The sequence below is a fragment of the Tachyglossus aculeatus genome, chromosome 9 (genome assembly GCF_015852505.1).
Source record: "Tachyglossus aculeatus isolate mTacAcu1 chromosome 9, mTacAcu1.pri, whole genome shotgun sequence".
In the NCBI taxonomy this organism is placed as follows: domain Eukaryota; kingdom Metazoa; phylum Chordata; class Mammalia; order Monotremata; family Tachyglossidae; genus Tachyglossus; species Tachyglossus aculeatus.
This window is the reverse complement of record NC_052074.1, coordinates 44,183,470-44,192,578: the sequence shown is the minus strand read 5'-3', so window position 1 is coordinate 44,192,578 and position 9,109 is coordinate 44,183,470. Positions and strand designations below refer to the sequence as shown.

The 9,109-nt window shown below is 42.2% G+C and overlaps 1 protein-coding gene across 5 annotated transcripts in view; it reads left to right on the top strand.

The window, feature by feature from the left end:
• PRPF40A (pre-mRNA processing factor 40 homolog A) overlaps positions 1–9,109 on the top strand; it is a 43,376-nt gene that overhangs the window by 201 nt on the left and 34,066 nt on the right. The window lies entirely within an intron of this gene.

Below are 9,109 nucleotides of genomic sequence, written 5' to 3'. Positions count from 1 at the left end.
GTAAGGGGGCAACACAATGGGGGACACACACCACCTGTGTAGATGTTTATACATATTTATTACTCTATGCATTTATTTTACTTGTACATATCTATTCTATTTATTTTATTTTGTTAGTCTGTTTGGTTCTGTTCTCCGTCTCCCCCTTTTCGACTGTGAGCCCACTGTTGGGTAGGGACCGTCTCTCTGTGTCGCCAACTTGGACTTCCCAAGCGCTTAGTCCAGTGCTCTGCACATAGTAAGCGTTCAATCAATACGATTGATGATATTTATTTATTTATTTTTATTACTTTATTACATATTTATTACTCTATTTATTTTGCTTGTATATTTCTACCCTATTTATTTTATTTTGTTGGTATGTTTGGTCAATAAATACGATTGATGATATTTTTTTTTTGTTACTTATTTTATTACATATTTATTACTCTATTTATTTTACTTGTACATTTCTACCCTATTTATTTTATTCTGTTGGTATGTTTGGTTTTGTCCTATGTCTCCCCCTTTTCGACTGTGAGCCCACTGTTGGGTAGGGACCGTCTCTCTGTGTCGCCAACTTGGACTTCCCAAGCGCTTAGTCCAGTGCTCTGCACATAGTAAGCGTTCAATCAATACGATTGATGATATTTATTTATTTATTTTTATTACTTTATTACATATTTATTACTCTATTTATTTATTTTGCTTGTATATTTCTACCCTATTTATTTTATTTTGTCGGTATGTTTGGTTCTGTTCTCCGTCTCCCCCTTTTCGACTGTGAGCCCACTGTTGGGTAGGGACTGTCTCTCTGTGTTGCCAACTTGGACTTCCCAAGCGCTTAGTACAGTGCTGTGCACATAGTAAGTGCTCAATAAATACGATTGATGATATTTTTTTTATTACTTTATTACTTATTATTTTATTACATATTTATTACTCTGTTTATTTTACTTGTACATTTCTACCCTATTTATTTTATTTTATTGGTATGTTTGGTTCTGTTCTCCGTCTCCCCCTTTTCGACTGTGAGCCCACTGTTGGGTAGGGACCGTCTCTCTGTGTCGCCACCTTGGACTTCCCAAGCGCTTAGTCCAGTGCTCTGCACATAGTAAGCGCTCAATAAATACGATTGATGATATTTATTTTTTATTACTTATTATTTTATTACATATTTATTACTCTATTTATTTTACTTGTACGTTTCTACCCTGTTTATTTTATTCTGTTGGTATGTTTGGTTTTGTCCTGTGTCTCCCCCTTTTAGACTGTGAGCCCACTGTTGGGTAGGGACCGTCTCTCTATGTTGCCAACTTGGACTTCCCAAGCGCTTAGTCCAGTGCTCTGCACACAGTAAGCGCTCAATAAATGTGATTGATTGATTAGTACAGTGCTCTGCACACAGTAAGCGCTCAATAAATACGATTGATTGCACATAGTAAGCGCTCAATAAATACGATTGATGATATTTATTTATTTTTATTACTTACTTTATTACATATTTATTACTCTATTTATTTATTTATTTATTTATTTATTTATTTTGCTTGTATATTTCTACCCTATTTATTTTATTCTGTTGGTATGTTTGGTTTTGTTCTCCGTCTCCCCCTTTTCGACTGTGAGCCCACTGTTGGGTAGGGACTGTCTCTATGTGTTGCTAATTTGTACTTCCCAAGCGCTTAGTCCAGTGCTCTGCACATAGTAAGCGCTCAATAAATACGATTGATGATATTTATTTATTTTTATTACTTTATTACATATTTATTACTCTATTTTACTTGTACATTTCTACCCTATTTGTTTTATTTTGTTGGTATGTTTGGTTTTGTTCTCCGTCTCCCCCTTTTCGACTTTGAGCCCACTGTTGGGTAGGGACTGTCTCTCTATGTCGCCAACTTGGACTTCCCAAGCGCTTAGTTCAGTGCTCTGCACATAGTAAGCGCTCAATAAATACGATTGATGATTTTTTTTTATTACTTATTATTTTATTACATATTTATTACTCTATTTATTTATTTATTTTGCTTGTACATTTCTATCCTATTATTTATTTTATTTTGTTGGTATGTTTGGTTCTGTTCTCCGTCTCCCCCTTTTCGACTGTGAGCCCACTGTTGGGTAGGGACTGTCTCTCTATGTTGCCAACTTGGACTTCCCAAGCGCTTAGTCCAGTGCTCTGCACATAGTAAGCGCTCAATAAATACGATTGATTGATTGCACATAGTAAGCGCTCAATAAATACGATTGATGGTATTTATTTATTTTTATTACTTATTATTTTACTACATATTTATTACTCTATTTATTTATTTACTTATTTATTTTGCTTGTACATTTCTATCCTATTTTATTTTGTTGGTATGTTTGGTTCTGTTCTCCGTCTCCCCCTTTTCGACTGTGAGCCCACTGTTGGGTAGGGACCGTCTCTATGTGTTGCTAATTTGTACTTCCCAAGCGCTTAGTCCAGTGCTCTGCACATAGTAAGCGCTCAATAAATACGATTGATGATATTTGTTTATTTTTTATTACTTATTATTTTATTACATATTTATTACTCTATTTATTTATTTTACTTGTACATTTCTACCCTATTTATTTTATTTTGTCGGTATGTTTGGTTCTGTTCTCCGTCTCCCCCTTTTCGACTGTGAGCCCACTGTTGGGTAGGGACTGTCTATGTTGCCAACTTGGACTTCCCAAGCACTTAGTCCAGTGCTCTGCACATAGTAAGCGCTCAATAAATACGATTGATGATATTTTTTTATTACTTATTATTTTATTGCATATTTATTACTCTATTTATTTATTTATTTATTTTGCTTGTACATTTCTATCCTATTATTTATTTTATTTTGTTGGTATGTTTGGTTCTGTTCTCCGTCTCCCCCTTTTCGACTGTGAGCCCACTGTTGGGTAGGGACCGTCTCTATGTGTTGCCAACTTGTACTTCCCAAGCGCTTAGTCCAGTGCTCTGCACATAGTAAGCGCTCAATAAATACGATTGATGATATTTATTTATTTTTTTATTACTTTATTACTTATTATTTTATTACATATTTATTACTTTATTTATTTATTTATTTTACTTGTACATTTCTATCCTATTTTATTTTGTTGGTATGTTTGGTTCTGTTCTCCGTCTCCCCCTTTTCGACTGTGAGCCCACTGTTGGGTAGGGACTGTCTCTATATGTTGCCAACTTGGACTTCCCAAGCGCTTAGTACAGTGCTCTGCACATAGTAAGCGCTCAATAAATACGATTGATATTTATTTTTTTATTACTTTATTACTTATTATTTTATTACATATTTATTACTCTGTTTATTTATTTATTTTACTTGTACATTTCTATCCTATTTATTTTATTTTGTTGGTATGTTTGGTTCTGTTCTCCGTCTCCCCCTTTTCGACTGTGAGCCCACTTTTGGGTAGGGACTGTCTCTCTATGTTGCCAACTTGTACTTCCCAAGCGCTTAGTCCAGTGCTCTGCACATAGTAAGCGCTCAATAAATACGATTGATGACATTTATTTATTTTTTTATTACTTTATTACTTATTATTTTATTACATATTTATTACTCTATTTATTTATTTATTTTACTTGTACATTTCTATCCTATTTATTTTATTTTGTTGGTATGTTTGGTTCTGTTCTCCGTCTCCCCCTTTTAGAATGTGAGCCCACTGTTGGGTAGGGACCGTCTCTATGTGTTGCCAATTTGTACTTCCCAAGCGCTTAGTACAGTGCTCTGCACATAGTAAGCGCTCAATAAATACGATTGATTGATTGATTGATGATGATGACACACACACACACACACACACACACACACACACACACACACACACATATGACCGACGCCTCAGGGAGCGGACGCCCCCGCCCACTCCTTCATTCGCTCACCCCTTCATTCATTCATTCCTCTCATCATCATCAATCGTATTTATTGAGCGCTTACTATGTGCAGAGCACTGGACTAAGCGCTTGGGAAGTACAAATCAGCATCATCAATTGTAGGAGAAGCATTGTGGCCCATTGGAAAGAGCCCGGGCTCGGAAGTCAGAGGTCGTGGGTTCGAATCCCGGCTCGGCCACGGGTCTGCTGTGCGACCTTGGGCAAGTCACTTAACTTCTCTGAGCCTCAGTTACCTCATCTGTAAAATGGGGATTGACTGTGAGCCCCATGCGGGACAACTTGATCACCTTGTATCCCCCCCCAGCGCTTAGAACAGTGCTCTGCACATAGGAAGCGCTTAACAAATGCCGTCATTGTTATTATTATTATCATCAGCAATCGTAGGAGAAGCAGCGTGGCCCATTGGAAAGAGCCCGGGCTTTGGAGTCAGAGGTCATGGGTTCGAATCCCGGCTTGGCCACAGGTCTGCTGTGCGACCTTGGGCAAGTCGCTTCTTTGAGCCTCAGTTCCCTCATCTGTAAAATGGGGATTGACTGTGAGCCCCATGCGGGACAACTTGATCACCTTGTGTCCCCCCCCAGCGCTTAGAACAGTGCTCTGCACATAGGAAGCGCTTAACAAATGCCATCATCATTATTATTATTATCATCGTCAATCGCAGGAGAAGCAGCGTGCCCCATTGGAAAGAGCCCGGGCTCGGGAGTCAGAGGTCATGGGTTCGAATCCTGGCTCGGCCACAGGTCTGCTGTGTGACCTGGGGCAAGTCACTTCTCTGAGCCTCAGTTTCCCTCATCGGTAAAATGGGGATGAGGACCGCGAGCCCCACGTGGGACAAATTACTCACCTTGTATCCCCCCCAGCGCAGTGCTCTGCACGTAGTAAGCGCTTAACAAATGCCATCATTATTATTATTATTTATTGAGCGCTTACTGTGTGCAGAGCGCTGTACTGAGCGCTTGGGAAGTACAGGTTGGCAACATCTAGAGACGGTCCCTACCCAACAGCAGGCTCACAGTCTCAAAGGGGGAGACAGAACAAAAACCAAACGTGCTAACAAAGTAAAATAAACAGAATAGATACGTACAAATAAAATAAGTAAATAAATAAATAGAGTAATAAGTATGTACAAACAAATATACAGGTCCCCCTCTCCATCCCCCCCATCTTACCTCCTTCCCTTCCCCACAGCACCTGTATATATGTTTGTACATATTTATCACTCTATTTATTTTACTTGTACACATCTATTCTATTTATTTTATTTTGTTAGTATGTTCGGTTTTGTTCTCTGTCTCCCCCTTTTAGACTGCGAGCCCACTGTTGGGTAGGGACCGTCTCTAGATGTTGCCAATTTGTACTTCCCAAGCGCTTAGTCCAGTGCTCTGCACATAGTACGCGCTCGATAAATACAATTGATGATGATGATTCATTCAACACACACACACACACACACACACGCACACACGACCGACGCACCCGCCCATTCCTTCATTCGCTCATTCAATCAATCAGTCGTATTTATTGAGCGCTTACTGTGTGCCGAGCACTGGACTAAGCGCTTGGGAAGTCCAAGTTGGCAACATATAGAGACAGGCCCTACCCAACAGTGGGCTCACAGTCCGAAATATCATTCATCCATTCAATCAATCAATCGTATTTATTGAGCGCTTACTGTGTGCCGAGCACTGGACTAAGCGCTTGGGAAGTACAAGTTGGCAACATATAGAGACGGTCCCTACCCAACAGTGGGCTCACAGTCTAAAAGATCATTCATCCATTCAGTCGTATTTATCAGTCAATCGTATTTATTGAGCGCTTACTATGTGCAGAGCACTGGACTAAGCGCTTGGGAAGTCCAAGTTGGCAACATAAAGAGACAGTCCCTACCCAACATCATCATCAATCGTATTTATTGAGCGTTTACTGTGTGCAGAGCACTGGACTGAGCGCTTGGGAAGTCCAAGTTGGCAACATCTAGAGACGGTCCCTACCCAGCAGTGGGCTCACAGTCTAAAAGGGGGAGACAGAGAACAAAACCAAACATACAAGTAAAATGAATAAATAAATAGAGTAATAAATATGTACAAACATATGTACATATATACAGGTGCTGTGGGGAAGGGAGCGCTTATCAAGCGCTTGCTCATTCATTCATTCATTCCATCGCGTTTATCGAGCGCCCACTGTGTGCAGCGCACTGGGCTAAGCGCTTGGGCCTACCGTGGGCTCACAGTCATCGAGCGCTTACTACTACTAATAATAATGATGGCATTTATTAAGCGCTTACTCTGTGCAAAGCACCGTACTAAGCTCTGGGGAGGTTACAAGGTGATCAGGTTGGGCTCACAGTCTTAATCCCCATTTTACAGATGCGGTAACTGAGACCCAGGGAAGTGAAGTGACTTGCCCAAAGTCACACAGCTGGTTGAACCCATGACCTCTGACTCCAAAGCCCGAGTGCTTCCCACTGCACCACGCTGCAGAGCGCTTGGGAAGGCCGAGTTGGCAGCATCTAGCCATCTTTATATTCATTCATTCAGCCATATTTATTGAGCGCCTGCTGTGTGCAGAGCACTGCACTAAGCACTTGGGAAGTCCGAGTTGGCAGCATCTAGCCGTCTCTATATTCATTCAGTCGTATTTATTGGGCGCCTACTGTGTGCAGAGCACTGGACTAAGCGCTTGGGATGTCCAAGGTGGCAGCATCTAGCCGTCTCTATATTCATTCATTCAGTCGTATTTATTGGGCGCCTACTGTGTGCAGAGCAACATCTAGAGACGGGCCCTACCCAACTGCGGGCTCACAGTCATTGAGCGCTTAGTGTGTGCAGAGCGCTTGGGAAGGCCCAGTTGGCAGCATGTAGCCATCTCTATATTCATTCAGCTGTATTTATTGAGCGCCTGCTGTGTGCAGAGCACTGCACTAAGCGCTTGGGAAGTCCGAGTTGGCAGCATCTAGCCGTCTCTATATTCCTTCATTCAGTCGTATTTATTGGGCGCCTACTGTGTGCAGAGCACCGGACTAAGCGCTTGGGAAGTCCGAGTTGGCAACATCTAGAGATGGGCCCTACCCAACAGTGGGCTCACAGTCATTGAGCGCTTACTGTGTGTAGAGCGCTGTGCTGAGCGCTTGGGAAGTCCGAGTGGGCAGCATCTAGCCGTCTCTGTATTCATTCATTGTCGTATTTATTGAGCGCCTGCTGTGTGCAGAGCACTGGACTAAGCGCTTGGGAAGTCCAAGTTGGCAACATCTAGAGATGGGCCCTACCCAACAGCGGGCTCACAGTCATTGAGCGCTTACTGTGTGCAGAGCACTGTGCAGAGCGCTTGGGAAATCCGAGTTGGGAACATCTAGCCGTCTCCATATGTTGCCAACTTGTACTTCCCAAGCGCTTAGTACAGTGCTGTGCACACAGTAAGCCCCCTCCTTCCTCCCCCTCTCCATCCCCTCCACCTTACCTCCTTCCCTTCCCCACAGCACCTGTATGTACGTATATATGTTTGTACGTATTTATTACTCTATTTTACTTGTACATATTTGTTCTATTTATTTTATTCTGTTAATATGGTTTGTTTTGTTCTCTGTCTCCCCCTTCTAGACTGTGAGCCCATTGTTAGGTAGGGACCGTCTCTACATGTTGCCAACTTGTACTTCCCAAGTGCTTAGTACAGTGCTCTGCACACAGTAAGCGCTCAATAAATACGAATGAATGAATGAATCTAGAGACGGGCCCTACCCAACAGCGGGCACACAGTCATTGAGCGCTTACTGTGTGCAGAGCACTGTGCTGAGCGCTTGGGAAGTCCGAGTTGGCAACATCTAGAGACGGTCCCTACCCAACAGCGGGCTCACAATCTAGAAGGGGGAGGCAGACAAACAACAAAACAAAACGTACTAACAAAATAAAATAAATAGAATAATTATGTACAAGAGCACCGTTCGAAGCGCTTGGGGGGTGTCCAGGTGATAATAATAATAATAATGGCATTTATTAAGCACTTACTATGTGCAAAGCCCTGTTCTAAGCGCTGGGGAGGTTACAAGGTGATCAGGTTGTCCCACGGGGGGGCTCACGGTTTTCATCCCCATTTTACAGATGAGGGAACTGAGGCCCAGAGAAGTGAAGTGACTTGCCCAGAGTCACACAGCTGACAATTGGCGGAGGCGGGATTTGAACCCATGACCACTGACTCCAAAGCCCGGGCTCTTTCCACTGAGCCACGCTGCTTCTCTTAACCCAACAGCGGGCTCACAGTCTAGAAGGAGGAGACAGACAACAAAACATATTAACAAAATAGAATAAATATGTACAAGAGCACCGTTCGAAGTGCTTGGGGGGTGCCCAGGTGATGATAATAATAATGATAATAATAATAAGCCCCCTCCTTCCTCTCCCCCTCCCCCCCCACTTTACTTCCTTCCCCTCCCCACAGCACATTTATATATGTTTCTACAGATTTATTACTCCATTTATTTATTTTACTTGTACATATTTAGTGTATTTTACTTTGTTAATATGTTTTGTTTTGTTGTCTGTCTCCCCCTTCTAGACTGTGAGCCCGCTGTTGGGTAGGGACCGTCTCTAGATGTTGCCGACTTGTACTTCCCAAGCGCTTAGTACAGTGCTCTGCACACAGTAAGCGGTCAATAAACACGATTGAGTGAATGAAGGAATGAATGAATTTATTAATTCATTAATTTATTAAGCGCCGACTATGTGCAAAGCACTGTTCAAAGCGCTGGGGAGGTTACAAGCTTATGAGGTTGTCCCATGGGGGGGTGCTCACAGTCTTAATCCCCATTTTCCAGATGAGGGAACTGAAGCCCAGAGAAGTTAAGTGACTTGCCCAAAGTGACACAGCAGAGCTGGGATTTGAACCCATGACCTCTGACTCATTCATTCATTCATTCAATAGTATTTATTGAGCGCTTACTGTGTGCAGAGCACTGTACTAAGCGCTTGGGGAGTACAAGTTGGCAACATATAGGGACGGTCCCTACCCAACAGTGGACTCCAAAGCCCGGGCTCTTTCCACTGAGCCACGCTGCTTCTCTAATCAGGTCGTCCACTCACCTTACCTCCTCCCCCTCCCCACAGCACACCTGTATATATGTCTATACAGATCTATTACTCTGTTTATTTTACTTGTACGGATTCACTATTCTGTTTATTTTATTTTGTTAATATGCCTTGTTTTGTTGCCTCT